This window comes from Carlito syrichta, unplaced genomic scaffold (assembly GCF_000164805.1).
Source record: "Carlito syrichta isolate Samal-C Ts95f unplaced genomic scaffold, Tarsius_syrichta-2.0.1 Scaffold308491, whole genome shotgun sequence".
NCBI classification, from domain to species: Eukaryota; Metazoa; Chordata; class Mammalia; order Primates; family Tarsiidae; genus Carlito; species Carlito syrichta.
The window spans coordinates 398448-418241 of NW_007252587.1; positions in this window are offsets into that span (position 1 = coordinate 398448).

Here is a 19794-nt window from a genome sequence, read left to right on the forward strand (position 1 = left end):
TTTTTAATAATTTTGTGCATGAAACAAAGTTTTGACTGTATTTTTACTGCAACCCATCAGATGAGATCAGATATGGACTTTTCCTCTTGTGGTGTCTTGTTGCCACTCAAAAAAGTTTCTGATTTGGGAGCATTTTAAATTTTAGATTTCCAGATTGGTGATGCTCAGTCTGTATTACATTTACTTCTATAGAGTCACTACAGTGTCATGTATCTGGTTTTCATCAATCACTGAAAAATCTCAAAACTTTTTTTCAGGATATTCTCTCAGTGCCTTTTCCAGTTGGTGAAATCCTTTTCTATAAATCTGCATAGGAAATAAGGCACAAATATTAATCACAGTTTTCCAAGTAAAATGATAGTTAGCGTCTACCAAGCTTAATTATATGAGCACCTTGTTTATACACTGGCAGCCCTTATTTTGCATGGTAGTTTGAAACCATAAAAAAGGTCTTACAAGCTGAAATCAGACAACACAATCTTAATAATAAAGAAGAAAAACTATGAAGGTCCTATAACATACAAATTTTGGTCAAAATGTTAAAAACTCTCCTACTATAAGCTATAAGTGTGTATTGAGATGAAAAATAGATTAGCATTTATTTAGCACACTATAATTAAAACACGAGAAACAACGTTGTGCTTTATTCCTTTGTTTAAAAAAACTTAAGTATAACAGTACTTGCAGTCTTCTGATATATACATGAGCATCTCTTTATGCCTTAACAAATTATCATTGCTTTCTAAGTAAAAAGCAGCTTCCAACATTTCCAAAGGATAGTTTCCTGTCTTTTGTGATGACAATGTTGTGAAATAGCTATGAATGTTCTCTTTTTTTTTGGAGTCGGGGTCTTACTCTGTCACCCAGGTTGGAGTGCAAAGGCACAATCACGATGATCATGGCCCATGTCAGCCTTGACCTCCTGATCTCCTGAGTTTAGGTAATCTTTCCACCTCAGCATCCTGAGTAACTGGGACTCCAGGAATGTGCCACTATATATGGCTAATTTTTTTTTTTTTTGGTACGTAGACAAATATTTGCTCTGTTGCCTAGGCTGTTCTCAAACTCCTGGGCTCAGGCAATCTGCCCACCTCAGCCTCCCAAAGTACTGAGGTTACAGGCATGAGCCACCGTGCCCTAATATTCTTTTAATGTGAAATTTTTGCTAATGTCATTTCATCTGGGAAATTTCATTTTCATCACAACCACATTTATGTCAGTGACTCTGCTTTAAGTTCTTCTGACTGTGCATTGAACAGTCATATAGTGTCAACACTTTCTCAGTCAGTTATTTCTTCCATAACTCCCTTTAAGTTTGATTTGAATTTCACATCTGGAATTATCCCTTTCAGTTGTTTGCTGCAATTTTATCTTGTGGGTCGATTCCCTCTTTTCATTATCCATTTTTTTAAATGTCGCATGGTTTTATCAATTTGTCAAACCATGCACCAGCCCCACAGAGGGTGCTTTGCTCATCACTTTATGTTTGGCACCAAACATAGTGAATGTAAAATAAATACTTAGGAAGTGAAAAAAAAAGACAAGAAAGCAACACAACTACACAATTTGCTGTCTATGCGTGAGCTGAATAACAGTTGCTCAGGTGACTAGTCACTGATGGATCTTGAAGGAAGTGATATGATTGGTCACTGAGTACGATGGACATCTGTTATTTACGTAGTGATTAGTGGACTGCAGAGCAAGCAGGAAAGCTTATATTGTATGCAGTTATTTACAGGTAATGTACCATAGTAACTGAAATTTGAACCATATTTTTGTGGGACTGGCATTGTTTAAGTAAACCGTGGTAACTGAAACTTACTCCTACCAGAACCTTGCAATTTGGGGACTGCCTACATTTGATATCTAATGCATTCTGGACATGATAAGAGAACCTAACTAACTAGCACAGAATAAAAAGAATCTATCACCATCCTGACCAAGGAATACCCAAGGGAACAAAGGAAAATATGTGCTTTCTTATACATAATGGTGCGTATATGTACTCTCTAGAGACTATGACTACTGGTCTCCTGAATTCATGAATTGTGTTTTAGAATCTGACAGAACTGAGTTCAAATGTTATTTAATTTCTCACAAAATCAATTTTCTCATATGCAAACGACTATCTCAAAGAATTGTTGGGAGGATTAAGTGAAATAACATAAGTAAAGCTTTTAGTACAGTATCTGGCTTATAGTAGGGATCATTAAATGGTTGTTGGTAGTACAAGTGTTGATAGTGATTACATCATGGAGGTGTGGCATTGGATACCTAAAAGAGGAATGGAACACTGAATTTTAAAAAAGAAATAGCTAGAAACTACTGAAAGAAATCAAAGATGGCATAAACAAATAGAAAAACATTCCATGCTCATGGACTAGAAGAATCAATATCATTAAAATGGCCATACTGCCCACAACAATCTACAGATTCAACACAATCTCTATCTATCATTATTTTTTATGGAGCTAGAGAAAGCAATACTTCAATTCATATGGAAGCAAACAAGAGCCTGAATAGCTAAAGCAGTCTTAAGCAAAAAGAACCAAGCTGGAGGCATCAAATTACTGATTTCAAAAATTACAACAAGGCTAGGGCAACCAAAACAGCATGAAACTGTTACAAAAATAAGCATATAGACCAATGGAGTAGAGTAGAGATTCTAGAAATAAAGCCACTGGCCTACAACTTACTGATCTTTGATGAAGCTGAAAAAGATAAACATTAGGGAGAGAACACCCTTGTCAATTAATGGTGCTTGGAAAACTGGTTAAACATATGCAGAAGAGTGAAACTGGACCAATTCCTCTCACCAGATACAAAAACTAACTCAGGATGGGTGAATGACTTAAAGGTAAGACATCAAACAATACAAATTCTAGAAGAATGCCTAGGAAACACTCTTCTGGATATTGGCCTGGGATGAATTTATGATCGAGTCCTCAAAAGTAAATGCAACAAAAACAAAAATTGACAAATAAGAACTAATTAAACCAAAGAGCTTCTGCACAGCAAAAGAAACTAACAACAAACTAAATAGACAACCCATAGAATGGGAGAAAATATTTGCAACTATGCATCTGACAAAAGTCAAATTTCCAGAACCTGTAAGAACTTAAACAAATTGGCAGAAAAAGAAAAACAACTCCAATAAAAAGTGGACAAAGGACATAATCAGATACTTCTCAAAAGAAGACATATGAGTGGCCAATAAACATATGAAAAAATGTTCAGCATCACTAATCATCAAAGAAATGCAAGTCAAAACCAAGATGAGATACCATCACACACCATTCAGAATGGCTATTATTAATAAACCAAAATAAAGCAGATGTTGGTGAGTTTATGGAGAAAAGGGAATGCTCATATGCTGCTGATGGGAATGTAAGCTAGTTTAGCACTTGTGGAAAGCAGTTTGGAGATTTCTCAAATATCTAAAACTATATTTACCATTCGACCTAGCAATCCCACTGTTGGGGATATACTCAAAAAAACAGAAGTCATTCTGCCAAAAAGATACATACCTGCGTTTGTATGTTTATTGCAGCACTATTCACAATAGCAAAGACATGAAACCAACCCAGGTGCCCATCAACAATGGATTGGATAAGGAAAATGTGGTAAATATATGCCATAGAATGTACTACACAGCTCATAAAGAAGAGTGAAATCATGTCCTTTGGTGCAATGTGGATGCAGATGGAAGCCATCATTTCAAGCAAATTAACATGGAAGCAGAAAACTGAATGCAACATGTTCTCACTTATAAGTGAGAGCTAAACACTGGGTATACACAGATATAAAGATGGGAACAACAGACACTGGGAACTCATAAAGAAGGAAGGGAGGGAGAGAGAGGGAGGGGGGAGAGAGGGAGGGAGGGAAGGAGGGAAGAAGAGCAAAAAAACTACCCATTGGGTGCCATGTTCACCATTTGGGTGATGGGCTAAGTAGAAGATCCAACCTCACCATCACTCAGTATACCCATGTAAGAAGCCTGCACATGTACCCCTGGAATATAAAATTTTTAAAAAGAAAAAGTAGAACTGAACTACTAAATCGGAATCCTTGAGCTTCCCAGAAGGTTATTATAGCACAGATTTATAATGAACTCACTGAAAATCTAGAACTTTAAACCAGTTTAAATGCCTTCAGTTCAGGGTAAAATGAGGAAGTAAGCTCTGAAATCTATCCATGCCAAGTCCTGGTGCCAAAAAGCATTTATGTCTCCATTGTGAACTGTATCCAACATCCATTTACCAGTTCCTGGTTTGCAAATTCAATTGCTCTAGAATAGGGATTTGAACAGCAAAATTGGCAGTACTTTAAGCTTGATGAATTGGAGCTGCCAGCATGCTAGCACAATTGTAAGAAAAAGTTCAGCTTGCGCATTGCAAGACCTTGCTGTGAATTTACCTTTGAGCAAATTGGCTTTCATTAAACATCCCAGTGCCATACAAACTTGGGAAATGAGAGGGGGCCATATCCCACTTGGGACAGGTTAAATTTACCTAAAGTGAATTCCAAAAAAGACTAGCTTTATACAAACAATTGAAAAGTCTTTGACCTTTACAACTGTGTTTCCTAAACAGTGTTCTGTGGAACATCAGTATTTCTTATGATAATAATAAAAATTCCTCACCAATAAAGGGAGGCAGAAGTTTTATAATCATACATCTGGAGAGTTACAACATACACTAGCATTCCAAAGATTGAGAATTTCTGCAGTTAAAAGAAATCTTCAAGCTTTGTTAACCTTATTTCCCAATATATTGAGACTAAAACACTTTTTTAAAAAACCTAGTACTTTGTCAGTTATATGTAAATATAACAGATATGAAAAACACACAAAAAGTATAAATGAACTAGAGATTCATACCATTACATGATCTACATCTTGAAATACAGGGGATTATCACAGTACTTCTGCACCATATTCTTGAACATTTACACATTTTGGAAACAGAGTTCTGGTAGCTTTCAGCAACATGCATGAAAGGATCCACAAGTTTGTCTAAAATGGTTTATTCCTGACACAATTTTTCCCAACCTCCATTACACTACATTCCTCGCACTAGATTTGCTATATTCCTTAGAACCACTTTTCTCATTGGGTAGAATTCCTTGCTCCATCATCTTAACTAATCCCCTAATTCAGTTCATCAATAAGAAAATGTTTTCACCTCCCATGAGGAACTCCTAGCTCTGTGTTACATGTAAGTTATATAAACTCTGGTACTTGGCCTCAAGGGCATTACAGTTTAGCAGAAGAAATAAAATAAGCATGTGTTGAACAATTTAAAAATAATCTCAGAGGTTTTCAAATAGGAAAAAGATCAATATGGATGGAGATAACTGGAGAAGGCTTGTTGGAGAAGATGGACTTGAGCAACTGAATAGAAAAGTGCGAACGGAGAGAGGAGATTTGAAAGAAGAAAGCATGACCAGAGTCAAATGGTAGGAGAAAGTATTTGGATTTGGGAGAATGAGGCTGGGGAGAAGACAGATATAGAAATCTGACTGGAGAGCTGGAATATTCATAGTGAATATGTAAAGAAATATTAATAAGATAGGCTAAATACAGTGGGCTCTACACGGTAAAAGATTCTGACCACCAGATTAAGAAGTTAGATTTGTTTTAGGTAGGAGAAAGACATGATTATTAAGGACAAGGTCATACATTTGAGCCTGGTCATAAAATAATAAAATGAGCAGTCTAGAAAGACCAGTCTTGGATCTCACATGGAGAGGATGGAGACAGAAAGAGAGAAGGCCAAGGTCACGATTTAAGTTAGAATACTGTTGAAGTAATCCATGCATTGAGGCTCTTGACAGGTGGGAATAAAATAGGAATAAAGAAGAAAATGTAAATCCCCAAATTTGAAGGCACAAATGAGAGAATTTGGTACAATAAATGGGCAGAGTTGAATATAAATCCAAAGTTTCTAGTCTAGGAACTTAAGTTGATTCTAAGAACCAAGTTGTGGGGTAAGAAGATGAATATTTTATTTACTAAGTAGTAAATAAAAAAGCACTTTTTCGTGGCTATCTAGTCTATTTATCCATTATTTCATTTTAATCAACGTATCCTATATTATTTTTCTCTACCCAGTCATTAATTCAAGATTTATTTTATAAGAGCCTGCTGTATGCCAAGAAATATTCTAGGCACTGGAGAAACAAAAATGTGTAGTGCAGTTTGAGGCAGAGTAGAGATGACCAATGAATATGTAAACAAATAATTACAGAATTTGAAATTTCTCAACGTGTTCCCTGTTTTCAGATGAGAGGAGATAGATACTCATATTAATTGAGCTTCTTCTGTGCATCAGGCTTTTTAGAGTAATCTGACTTAATTTTCACATCATCACAAAGAAGCAGATGTTGTTATTACCATTCTTCTTGATCAAAGTCACCTCCTTATAGGTTCCCACGATATGGAACCCCTGAGGACACCCACCAGTGTGAAAGAGCCCAACCCCCTGAAAATATTGCTTTCTGTCTTGACACAACTACCAAGAACTCCTGGATGGGTGAGGGGCCCTTCGCTGTGAGAAAAACAAGATTAACCAAGACCCTTTAAAGCTTCAAAGATTCTACCCCAGGACCAACACTGATTGGCCAGATTTTATGAATTTTAATCCATGTATTTTTTTCATATTTTGACATCTTGAAGTTGAGATGCATCTTACTGTCAAAGAGGTGTCCTATTCCTCTGGTAAAGAAGGATACTATTATTTATCCAGAGGCCTGTGTTATCTGTGTCTAGAGAGAAAGCAATGTCTTGCTTCATGGAAACTGTTAATTTTGTGCTACCATTTTTGTGATGTTTTCTCATCATAGACATTGCAATCTGCATCCAAATCAGTTGCATTTTTAATGATTAAAAAAAAGCAACCCTAAAATCACATTGGAGGAGTTAATTTCCAGCCCACATGTTGTTATCATCTTTAATTTATTGACTACAAACAAGAAAATGTATTTTTAATAAGTAGGACTCATTCTCTAAATATTAAATATTACTTTTGGAAAAGTATTATAATTATTGTATCTTTAGTTTTTTTATTACTATGACAATGTGTGTGTTTTTTTAAACCATGGTTAGCTCATAACATTGGTGATAAGATAGAGTTCAGTATTTAGACCTTCTCTCCATACATAAAATAAAACTAGGATATCATGGCCAAAGCCAATTTAACTCCAAAAGTCTCATTTCAAACAAAGCAAGAAATAAACATCAGCAGTTCTCCACTCTGGGAAGTGTCATGCTATAACGTGCCTAAGAGTGGAGTAGCAGCTTGACACGTGTACATTTCGCGACAGGTAGCCAACTCAGCCCTTTAGGTTTTGTCATGCTGCCAGTGTTTTTGCTTGGCATGACTTCAAGGGCCTTGTGAGTCCAAACCAAGGCAGCCCCCTTCAGGATACGTGAGCCAAGCTAACTGCATGCAAACCAGGCCGGGTCTTGGAATCAGTTTACATGGGCATGTTGTCAGAGAGAGATGTTTATGTGTGTGAGAGTCTTAAAGGGCTGAATAGAAAGATCAGAAGCGAGCTTAAGCAGAATGGGACTGGGAAGAATTCCACATGTCCTTAGAGGACAGGCAGAGGATTAAAGAAGGTACAGTAGGGAGGCAAAAACAGAAGTGCATTCTTCACAGTCTGGCTGGCAAGTCCCACAACAGTGCTATTCTTCAAACAAAACCTCCCTTGGCTTCAGACTCTCCACTGGTCATGCCAGCTCTATTGATTTACACAAAACCTTCAGGACTTTGATCAGCTACCAAAATGCAAACATTTTAAGCGATGGCCCAAAGAAACAGTTGATGTAAAAGTTTAAAACAGTCCATTAACAATCTCATGTAGAAATGTATATACTCATATGCCCATCCATGCATGTTTCTATGCTCAAGAACATTTTTTATACAGTCTATTAGCAATGCCATGTACTTATTACCCATATGTAGTTCAAGTCCAAGGAAACGCTATTTGCAAATGCAAAGTCAAAAAAAATAATTAAACTCTTTTTTTCACTGAACCTCACACTCAACTCTACCCAAAGAGGAAAAAAGGAAGCCATACTCTAACTACCCATCAGTCATGAAAACGGTGATTTATAGTTGTGTTTATTCAGACCATACATTCTTTCACAGGGTAGGATTTTAAGATGTGAATTAATCACATAATTGTAAAGACCTCAAATATCCAGATGATTATTTCCAACTGTTTACTTCTTGTTGACTATTCCAGTGCTTGCCAATCTGATAAGTACCCAGGACATTACAACTAGCAAATGACTGCTAAAAATAATACCCCACTATACATATCACATGCCAGCCTCTGTGGACCCTGAGATTTAGCTCAGCCCGAAGGACTGGCAGTCAGGAGGCTTAGTGGTGTGGCTCCTATATGTTAAAGAAATTACTGAATAATATTTGTCTGCCTTGAATAATTAATACTCTATTTTTGGACTTGGTGATTGTGAAGGGCTTGATTTGCAAAAATATGTACTTCATTCATTCTGATGGAATAAAAGCACCCTGGCTGCAAACTACTCCCTTTAAAAAAAAGCTACTTGGGGGTTTAGAGATAAGTTTTCCCTTAACAAAGTCATTATGAATATACAGGTTTAGATTTATGACAGAGTACAATAGCGACCAAAGGTGGTCACTTGTCTTTCAGTTGAGGCTTCTTCCAGCTGGAGAATCAGGCAGTTGGAGAGCAACTAAGTTACAGTAATACACCAGGCCAAGGAGACAGGCCAAGAGACAGAAAAACCCTAGTTCTTTAATCCTCCAAAGAAGAATTTCTTTTTTCTTTTCTTTTTTTTTTGAGTTAGAGTTTCACTCTTGTCACCCAGGTTGGAGTGCAGTGCAGTGGGGCATGCTCATGGCCACCACAGTCTCAACCTGCTGGGCTTAGGCAATTCTTCACCTCAGTCTTCCAGGTAGCCCAGACTACAGATGCATGCCACCACGCCCAGTTAGTATTTGTGATTTATTGTAGAGACAAGGTCTCACCAAATTGCCCAGGCTGGTCTTAAACCTCGGATTTAAGCAATCCTCTCGCCTTGGCCTCCCAAAGTGCTGGGATTACAGGCTGAGTCACCATGCCCAGATCAAAGAAGAATTTCAAACACTCTTATAGCTCAGCAACTTCCAGCCTGCAGATTCTAGCTGATCCCAATCCCAGTGTGTTATGCACTGAAGTTCTAGGCTCAAGAGGCACTAAGAAATTTAAAACACATGCCCTCTTCAAGCTACAAGTATTGCAGGCCTTTCCCAACTCTTTACTGAATAAAATGCTTCTAGAATTAGTCAAGCGCTCTCTGAAACCCACATGGAAGAGACGTATCCTCCAGATGAACAGACAATAAAGATTTAATCATGGTCTCCCATTTGTTGGTTCAAAGTCTCCTAATTTGGCTTGCCATTAAGACTCTCCATCACTCTCTTCCTCCCAGACTTCCTCAAAGCCCTCACCTTTTATTCTGTACCTTCTTATGCTATTCCCCATGCTTAGGAAAAAATTAGAGTACATAGAGTACACGATGCCCACTTCTCATCCCCAACTTCATGTGAGGATTTACAAAGCTCCCCACTAAGTTTAAATGAATTATCAACTTATGTAAGACCTCTTAAAATATACAAGTACATGAACAGAGTGAGTCATTGAGAAAAGCCGTGCTGTGGAGTGGTTAAAGATGGTGCCTCTGGAGTCAGGCAAATCTGGGTTTTCTGTGCAGCCTACCTCTCCCCGTGGGGGGCTTTGGGTAAGTACCATTTCTGTTCAAGCTCCAATGCCTTCGTCACAAAATGTGAACAAAGTGCCTCACAGAGTTGAGGCCAATTAAATGAAGCACTGAGTGTAAAGAAAGAGTCTAGCACATGTTTCTTTTCATGATTGTGGAACAAAGAAACTGATACTCCCAAATTACCCCAAGTCGAAGACTATGTGCAAGATGAGACGTTGTCCACAGGGTTGTGTGGTCCAATTGCCCGAGTTTAAACCCCAGTTCTATCGCTTACAATCTGGAGGACCTCTATATTCCCTAACTTCCTCAGTATCCTCACTTTCCTCATTTTTATGTATTTTATTTCAGTTTCAGGGGTAAACATCCTTGTTTGTTACATGGACATATTGTATAGTGGTGAGGATTGAGTCCCAGGTGGCCCAATCCCCAGATAGTGAACATTGTGTTCCTTAGGTAATTTCTGAACCCTAACTCCCCTCCTATCTCCCTCCTTATTGGTGTCCTCTGTATCTATTATTTCCATCTCTGTGACTGTTTAGCTCCCACATATGAGCAAGAACATGCGGTGTTTGGTTTTCTGTTTCTGAGTTCACTTAGGATGATTATCTCCAGTTCCATCCATGTTGCTGCAGAGGACATGATTTCATTCTCTTTTTATGGCTGTGCAGTATTCTATGGTATTTAAATATATATGATATATATATGTATGTATATATATACACACACCATATATATATTTATATATGTATATACATATACACATATATATGCACCACATTTTCTTTATTCAATCAATTATTGATGGGCACTTCCATGATTTTGATATTGTGAATAGTGCTGCAATGAACATACAGGAATGGGTGTCTTTTGTATATATTGATTTCCTTTGAATAGATCCCTAGTAGTAGGATGACTGGGTCAAATGGTAATTCAAGTTTTAGTTCTTTGAGAACTCTTTAGACTATTATCCATAGATGTTGAGCTAGTTTACAATCCCACCAATGGTGGATGAGCATTCCCTTATCTCTGCAACTGCACCAAAATATGTTTTTTAAAACAGAATTCATAATAGTATCTGCTTCATAAAATTGTTGAGAGAAACAAATGAGAGAATGCTGAGAAAATGCTTAGTCAAACACTAGCACACTGATGTTAGTAAAGGTAGATAAACAAACTGAATACATGACCGCAGAGCATAACTGACCACTATGGTATTTAAGAACTAATGAAAAGGTGTTGCAAAGGAGAAAGCAGCATTGTCAGCCTCAGGCACCAAGAGTGACATGTGCCTATTGGTGAACTCCCTTAGGATAATAGTTAATGGCTGTGCTTGTATATAAAGTGACTTAAAAATATTTGTTGAGTTTCTTTGCTGCTTTCTTCCATGGATACTCACTCCTGTCACTTTTTCTTCCAAGCAGATATTTTAAATGACCTTAAATGAGAATGTGGCTCATCCTCGTATTTTTACACAGTACATCTGAGTTCTGTACTGACTACAGCTTGATGCAGTCAAGGCATGGGCATTATTGTGGCAATGAAAAAGAGTCCATCCAGCTGATTTACCAAGTCCTCTGCCATCACCAGTCCCGCTCATTGGCCACAGAGGTTACACTCCTGCAGCATAGTTGACTTTACCCAAATCCTTGCAATTTTATATAACTATGACAACTGATTTTATCATAAGGTCATTTGTGACACAGAAAGATGTAAATGTTGAAGTTTTAAAACTGCCTCCAAATGCACAAAATGAGTTTATCTCTAATCTCATTCCTAATCTGCATGGAATATTGCAAACTTGGTCAAGTCTTCCATTTCTCTAAGCACCCGTTTTCTCCTGCCAAAAATGAAGAGATAGATTTTTAGAACTAAGCTCTAAATTACTATTGTGCACAATTCCATTCTCCTTAATCCCAGCAGCCAAGAAAGAAAGCATACGTTCTGGTTTGGGTTTATGGTGCCAGCTGAGGCAGAAGGATCTCTTGAGCACAGAAGGGCAAGGCTGGGGTGAGCTGTGATCATGCCACTGCACTCCAGCCTGGGCAACAGAGTGAGACCCAGGCTCAAAATAAAATAAGACAGGCCAGGCTTGGTGGCTCAGCCTGTAATCCCAGCACTTTGGGTGGTCAAGGCGAGTGGATTGCCTGAGCCCGCGGGTTCGAGACCAGCCAGGGTGACTTGGCGAGACCTGTCTCTATGATAAATCAAAAATTAGCTAGGCATGGTACACATGCCTGTAGTTCCAGTTACTTGGAAGGCTGAGGTGAAAGCATGGCCAGAACCAAGCAGGTCAAAGCTGGGGTGGCCGTTAGCGTGCCACTGTACTCCAGCCTGGGCAACGGAGTGAGACTCCAACTCAAAAAAATGAAATAAAATTAAATTAAATTAAGTTAAAAAGATATTGCAGGTTCAGTTCCAGACTGTCACAATAAAGCAAATATGGCAATACAGCAAGTTACACCATTTTGGTGGGGGTGGTTCTCAGTGCATATAAAAGTTGTGTTTACACCGTATATAGCACAGTATTAGCATTATGTGTAAGACATCTGTGTACATACCTTAATTTAAGAATACGTTATTGTCGAATTTGAAGGAAAAAAACTGCAAAGCACAATAAAGTGTAGCTCAGTAAAGCAAGTTATGCTTGTATAGCGTAGTGATTGACATGGGACTCCAGAGCCAGGCTGCTCGGCTGCCCTGTTTGGGTCTGAGTTCTACTCCTGCTTGCCTGACTTGCATCAGGCTCAACAGGATACAGCAGTGAGGGAGGCTGGGTGCTCAGGACTGAAAGTGGTAAGGGCAGTGGGCGTGAGGAGGGTGAGTGTGGAGGGCAGAAGACAGGACACCTACCATGTGCTCTATACCTCCCGGGGTTGGCGCAAGGATTAAATTAGTTAGTATACAAAAGGAAGTGGAGTTGTGTCTGGCACATAGTTGGCCCTACTTAAGTGCTTAGCCACTATCAGTGGGACATATCAGAGGCACTCAATAAACAAGCAATGTTCACTGTGCTGAAATGAACATTATCAACTATGAGCCAGGCACTTGACATGTGTTACGCATTTAATTCTCACAACTACCCTCAGAAGAAGAAATTATTCCCATCTAATATTAAAAAAATGAGAAAATGGAATCAGGGAGGTATAATAATAAATTGAGGAGGCAGAGATTCAATAATAATAAATGATAATAATAATAAGATGGCATTCAATGCCGAAATCTATGCTAAAATGCCGTGTTAGCTAATAATAACAAGACATAGTAAATATTTTTTTCTATATAATAAACTATACCTTCTACATAATAATTAAATACAGAAATTCAAGTGTTTTCTTTTTTCATTTTCATTCTAATATTGGGCATCACTTCAGGGAATTGTGAGTAAAATTTGTTTATCTATTTTTCTGTGCATTTGGACGTCTCCAAGAATATCCTCATGAATCCACCAGGAATAAGAATCTAAGCTAATAAGATCACTCTAATTAAGCCTCATGTCATCCTAGAGTCCGGTCAACGTGATTCTCTTGTGATCAAAGTTCCTTGAGTTAAAGTAATAGAAACATCAAACTTGCTTAGGAGAAAAAAAAAAAACAAGGAGTCAGAGAACCCCGGAAGGAGATGATGCAGCCAGGTCTCAGGGGAATAGACTGGCCTGGAAAGCTCGCAGGAAGGTGACAGCCACCCTCTAGGCTTCATTCTCTCTCTCTCTCTCTCTCTCTCTCTCTCTCTCTCTCTCTGTAGAGCATCACACAGTCTCCACACCCAGCACTGTCTGCTTTGTCCTTCTTTGTGGATCAACTTGCTCAACTTCTCCAAGCACATCACCATCCACAGCTTCTTACTCAAAGCACGCAGGCAACCGACCGATGCTGAGATGAGCATCTCTCACCCATAGTTCAAAGCTCTCAAAAGCTAACTAGATAGAACAGGAATACCAAGACCTCACTCATGCACACGCAGACACAAGTGCACACCACACATACACACGATAAGCCTGGACAGCATCCCGAGCCCCCAGTCAAATGAATGGCTGCTACTCCATCACCATTTATCCATTCTTCCATCAGAATACTCAGGAAACTGAATGTTCTTGAAGGAGAGTTCCGTTCTCAGGCACGGATTGCCAAAAGGGAGATGAGGATAAAGCATTTTTGAAATTGGACACTTTTGAGCTGCTAGAAAATTGTCTAGAAGTGGCAGCTGAGTAGGGCTGAGAGCAGGCCTTGATGTGATGCTTAATCAGACGGTGATGAGAGAGGGGCCCTGCCAGCCCACAGACCCTCCGGGAGCTCGGGGAATAGGGAACAGGCTGCTAGTGAATGCTCTCACAATGGCCTGGCAGAAATGGATGGTCCACACCGGGAAGGATCAATTGTAAAAAGTGGAATTAGTCATTCTAAATCATGCAGCTGTGGTCGAAGGGAGCTCTTCTAAAAATCATTAAACAATCATGTATTCCTATTGATTTATTCAAAATACCTTGAGGGAAAGCAGATTAAACACAAGGTAAAAGTAAGCTAATGCAGATTAAATGGATGAAAGATGGGCCGAGAGTTCCCTTGGTAGTTTTTGTACTAATGAGAGGAAAATTATATGTACACTATTACCAGGATAAAAGGGTCTATTAGAGGTCTTTTGCTTGACATATTTATGTATTTCAAATACTAAGTAGCATAGTGAATTAGGTTTACTCTGGACATTTGTTATTTTTATTGCATCTCCAAAGTGATAAACAGAGTTCTCTGTTGAGGGCAGCATACTGCCTCACTCTGGGAAGCCCTGCCTGAATAGACAAATCTTGATGCCAGGGCTGTTCCCTGGGTGTCATTTATTAATCAGCCTGGTGCAATTTGACTGCAAAGACCAGGTCTTTAAAATCCAAGAGCACCATGTATAGGCCGGAGGTGGAAATAAGCTGCAGTGCCTACGGTGCCTTTTCCTGAGGTCACATTTAAGATGTGCTTTCTTCCTCCAGTGGAATCTATCCAAATACCTTATCACATAAGGCAACCAGAAATGTGATGCATGTGCTAAATATTAAATATAGCAGGTGTTACAACCCTCAGAGAAAGAGACAGAAGCCAAAAATTATAAATAAGGAGCCCAATGACAGGCGGCTGGTGAGAATAAGAATCAATACCTCCAATTTTTCTCTCCCCTGGTTCAGACTCTTTCTGCTACATTGTTTACCAGGGAAATATGCATCAATGGGACACTTTATTTATTTATTTATTTATTTATTTATTTATTTATTTAGTGAGGGTCTCACTCTGGTACCCAGGCTGGATTACAGTGGCACAATCATGTCTCATCGCAGCCTCAACCTCCTAGGCTCAGGTGACATTTCCACCTCAAGTATCCCCAATAGCTGGGACTACAGGCACTCACCACCAATGCTGGTTAATTTTTTTTTTTTTTTTTTGCAGAAACCAGGTCTCATCAAGTTGCCTAGGCTGATCTCGAGCTCCTGGGCTCAAGCAATCCTTCTTCCTCGGCCTCCCAAAGTGCTAGGATTATAGGTGTGAACAACCATGCCCAACCCACGGTCCACTAATTTATAAAAGATATTATTGTCACTCAGTTCCTTGAGTGATTAAAACCAAACTCACTGTTCTCCTCAAACCAGTTCTGAGTGTACTTGAAGGAGAGTCCTATTCTCAGGCATGGACAGCCAAAAGGGAAATGAGGATAAGACATTTTGAAACTGGACACATTTGAGCTGCCAGAAAATTGCAGCTCCATCCCGTGTGTTCTTCACGCCCATCGCCACTCATATTTCAATCAATTAGGAAATTAAATCATTCTCCCATCATCCCTCTAGGGCAAAGCAATACAATTCTGGCTGATGTTCTTTCAAAGCCATTCTGTACCCCACTGCGAGCTTAATCTTTTTTTTTTTTTTAAGATGTGGCATACAATTCAGGATTACGTATACAAGTGGACAGGATACAGGTAAAGTTTGGGCCTCCTTTTGGTCGCACTTTGCCTGGTTTGAGATCAGATACCCTTACTGATCTTATGTGCCCCATCCCGTACCAGGAGTATCCCACTATTGCCTGACAGCTTAATCTTCCCAAAATATTGCTTTCATCATACTACTCCCTATTCATAACACCCAGAGAGGTAAGGTGGCAGGTATCCATAGTTCTCTTTTACCTGATCTGGACGGATGTCATGGAAGACTGAGATTTCTTAGTTTAAGAGAGGTGACTTGTGAAGGAGGTGCAGGCTTAGTTTAAGAGAGGTGACTTGTGAAGGAGGCATCTCTGGCTGGTAGAGCCTGTGAAGTCTTCTGTCATGAGTGGATGGACCAAAAGGAATGTCAAGAAGGTTATATGGTTAGAGCAGAAGCTGAACGTTTTGGACATGGAGGAAGGAAGATGATGAGCTGGATGGCATGTAAGCTAAAGAGGAAGTGAGAGTGAGCACATCAGTGTGAATGAAAGTCCAGTATACGCGAGGCTCTTCTTATCTACAAAACAGATATAATCATTCTGTGCCTGTAAATGGACTGGCCAGAAAACTAGAGAAATCATCTCTTCTTGTAATAAGGATGAATTTTGTCACATTTCTTGCTACCAAATTGTGTTCCTTACATGTTCTGCATGCTAGATAGAGTTTAAAAATAATAATAGCTACAACCTGAAACATTCATGGTATCTTGCATTTTCACAGTAGTCAAATTCTACTGAAACATTAATTTGTTTTTATTGTTTCAGTCTATGGGAGAGGCCAGGGGCTACTATTATTTCTAATTTGCTAGTGGGAAAACGGATTCAGTCACACTAAAAGACTTGCTCGTAGTTACATGAGTAGGTAGTAACAGAACTTGGGCTAGCGCTCTCTCTTCAGAATTTAGCCATCTGATGTACTTTTGCGTCACAGCATGGTCACTCTTTAACAAGCTGGGCACATATCTGGAGGAAAAGATCTTCATTTAAACAATGATATATATTTTTAAATATCCACACCTAGTCTTAATCAGAAATGTAAACAAATTTTTGTTACAAATTAACAGCAATAGGATTTTCCCCTCAATACAATATTTTGATAAAGTATTTTAAAAGAGTTAAAATCACAGGGTGCATATATGTTACAAGAACTTATGGTATTATCACTTTGCTCATCTCCATCTCTGTTCTGTGCTTCTCAGAAGTCAGTAGCGTGCGCACGCACGTGCACACACACACACACACACACACACACACACACACACACACACACATTCACATGCATGCACAATGGCCATCATACTGTGTAAAACCATCTTGGATAAATCCAAATAGTAGAAGCAAAGATCTAAAAAAATATCTGTTTTGTAGGAACTGCTTAAATACCACAGAACTCACAGAAAGAGAACAGAAATACTGTCCTCATTTATATCATCAATGCTGCAAAACATAAATGGTAATGCATTCTGGTCTGTTTCAGATAACATTTTATTCCCCAAATCTCCAGATCATAATCTGGGCCTGCAGCCTGATCAAAAGGATAAGAAGTATGGCTTCCTCTCCCATTTACAATTGAGAACAAGTTTTCAAATGGTTCAATTTAAGAAGAAGCATCAGAGAAATAACTTCCTAGCTCAGGATATCCTACCCAGTTGACAGTGTCTTTTGTCTTCTTTTGGGGGGGGCGGTAGGAGTGACACTATGGTCATGTAGGCCCAGAACAGAAAAGGTCTTTCTGCTTACTGAAAATAAGTTCTATTCACAACTGTGCTTTTCCAGAGTTTAGCTGTTCCCATTTTCTTGGACTCTGTTAGAGTTAAAAAATAAACACTTCCAAGATTATTTTCTTAAAAGTCAGTCCAACATAAAATAAAATGAAAAGAACTTTTCTGAGTCTTCAGTTCAACATGGATGCATTTAACTAGGAGCATACCTTTTTCTTCCTCTCTTTGAACTTCCTCAGACTGATCTTTGTTTTCCAAAGTCTCAACACTGGCTCACTCCACTAGAGATTTCTGTTTGATGGCTGGCTCCATTCTAAACTCTGAGACAACATTTAGATGTCAGTTATTTATTTAAGATCTGAATTCAGGCAACTTTTGGACAGGTGTTTAGGAACTTGAGCAGTAGTTAAGTAATTACAGAACTTAAACCTAAAAGGAGACTTGAGGGCCATGTGATCTAGCCGGCAACTTTCAAACAGGTAAAATACTGTTAACCCATTTTACTGCTGAGGCAACTGAGGTGTAGAAGAATTAGATCATCTATTAACAAATGCACCATCATCTGTTTAAAAAGAAGAGAAAGGAGTATGAGGTAAAGGGGAATTGGATCTTAAACTGTTTGCCTTTTAAGGTGTGCTGCGTCCATTGTGTTGAGAATAATCAGCATCATCTACCTAAGACTCACGCAATCAGACTGTAGCAAAATGGTTCACAACTGGGATTCTGATCTAATCAGACAGGCCTAGGTTTGAATCCCATTTCTTCCATCTGCTGAGCCTGAGAATGAACAAGTTACTTTATAACATAAGGGAAAATATAGAGCAGACATCTCATGGAGGTAGTCTGAGAATGAAATAGGATCTTACATATAAAGTGTTTATCCTAGAGTACAACAAATGGTAAGTGCTTTAAGGTAGTAGTTATTGTTACAAACCAATAATTATAAGAAACCTACCAAGGCTTATTTTATAGTGATATTTGAAAGCTTTTGATAATTCCAAGATTTTTTTTAAAACTGCCATCAAACAGACAAAAAAAGGAGAGGGGGAACAAATTTTTTTGATACAATAAGTTAGTATGAGCCTCCAATAAAATAGACTCAGCTGAAGTCCTGGCTGAGGATCCAAAAAGGTTTTACTTAGTTTAAAGACTGATATGGCCATGGGTGGATTTAACAGGAAACTAACTAATGAAGTTTATTTGCAGAATCTCTCAGTGGCGTGGGCGTCTTCTAAAGGGATCCTAGCAATATGTTCAAGTATTAATTTGATATCTTCTCTCAAAGAGCACCCACTAAAAAAAGAGCACCCACTGAATTATACATAATCAGACCCCCAAAAGCTTGGATTTGCTCCTGCAAATGGTGGTGTTTGTAGCTCCTTGAAAACCAAACAAAACCAAAGTTGATATAAATTATGGGACAATGTCTTCTTCATTGGCTTATCTGTTTTTCATATGCCTTAACATCAGTCCTCAGGTCCAGGAGAAAAGGGTCAGGTTTTACACTACCAGAAGCTAAGTGGTTCCTTCCAGGAATATTAAAACTCACAGACCAGGCACAGGTCTAGGGAGCCCTTCTGAATTCTGGGTCAGGTGAGTCAAACAATGATGTAAAGAAGACAAATCTCAAAATCCACCCAAAGAATTGAAGACGTGCCATTGTTCCACTTAGTAACCCTTATTGAGAAACTAAACTGGGCTATCGTGTGGAGTCTGACTAAGAGAGATGTTTCTCTCTGAGTGCTAAGTGGTTTTCAATTCCTCAAGACAAAGCATCATAGTGGCACTGAATACACAAGACTTGTCCAGGTAGAACTGCACCTAGACTTCCTATTTCATCCTCTATTTCTTCTTATTGCCCCACTCTCTATCATCATGGCTTTATTACTATCTTCCAAGAAAGGACAAAAGGGCGAAAAAGAAGAACTAAACATCTAGTGAATGTTCATGACTTGTGCAAACAATTATGGCAGCACTTAATATATAATGTCATTCTGTCATCACTACAAACTTCTGAAGAACTGCAATTCACAGATGAAGAAACAGAGGCTACAAGAGGCAGGAGAAGTCAATGAGTGATGAACCTAAGATTTCAAGCCAAAAATAAAAATAAAATCCCAGATATTAAAAGATACATTGATTTCTTAGATTTTATTTAGTTATATTACACCGTCTGTCACCTTGGATAACAGCATAAAAAGGAGTTAAGGAACTGGATACAGTGGCTCATGCCTGTAATCCCAGTATGTTGGGAGGCTGAGGTGGGAGGATTGCTTGACCCCAGAGGTTCGAGACCAGCCTGGGCAATATAGCCAGTCCCTATTTTTAAAGAAAAAATGGTTTAATTAGCTAAGCATGGTAG